The sequence below is a fragment of the Octopus bimaculoides genome, chromosome 10, assembly GCF_001194135.2.
Source record: "Octopus bimaculoides isolate UCB-OBI-ISO-001 chromosome 10, ASM119413v2, whole genome shotgun sequence".
Lineage (NCBI taxonomy): Eukaryota > Metazoa > Mollusca > Cephalopoda > Octopoda > Octopodidae > Octopus > Octopus bimaculoides.
The window spans coordinates 16,449,696-16,450,611 of NC_068990.1; positions in this window are offsets into that span (position 1 = coordinate 16,449,696).

Sequence of the window (916 nt, forward strand, 5' to 3'; positions counted from 1 at the left end):
GAGAGAGAGAGAGAGAGAGAGAGAGAGAGAGAGAGAGAGAGAGAGAGAGTAAGTTGTGTGAGAAACAAGTAGGTAAGATGATGGCAGCATAGAAATATCTTAAAGTCTCTGTTAAATAGGGTGATAAGATTTATCAGTTGAATTTGATAAGTAAGAGATTTATGCCTTGTTAGAGAAGCAAAGAAATTATGAGTAAGATGAGGGATCATTGTGAACGAAAATGACTCACAATCTAAGAGTACCCAAGATGACTTTTGTGAAAATCAAAAATTCAAGGTTTTTAAAGTCACACAAAGAACTTCAAGACTCTCTCAGGATTTTGGTGCTAAAATTAAGAAAGTCCCTTTGATTTGTGCTGATGCCACTCATATCCATCAACAAATGAAATTCTCTGGAATATAAGTTAGTAGATATGATGTCAGTTGCATGGGTTCAATATGGTAGATTTTATTAGAGCCAGGAATGCAATGAGATCAAATCCAAAATGTGATCTGTTACAGATATCATTATCAAGTGTATTACAAGTTAATCTATAGACTCAGTTTTTAACAACATAACAGTGTTAATAAGAATGATTATAATAATTAGTGAGCCACATGAAACTTCCACATTTTAATCATTATTTTTAATCTGTTTTGATGCCTATACAGTTGGATAGTGTTTATTGAGATATATTTCCTATGGCTGGATGTCTTTCTTGTCACCAACTTTCACCTATTTCCAAGCAAGGTAATATTTCTCCAAAGCCAGACATTGCAGAGCACTGGAAATGAATGAAACTGTTTGTATGACAGTGACAATCATTTTATAACTATCGTGTGATTCCAGACAATGAAGCACAAAACACACACACACACACACACACACACACACACACACACACACACACACACACACACACACACACACACACACA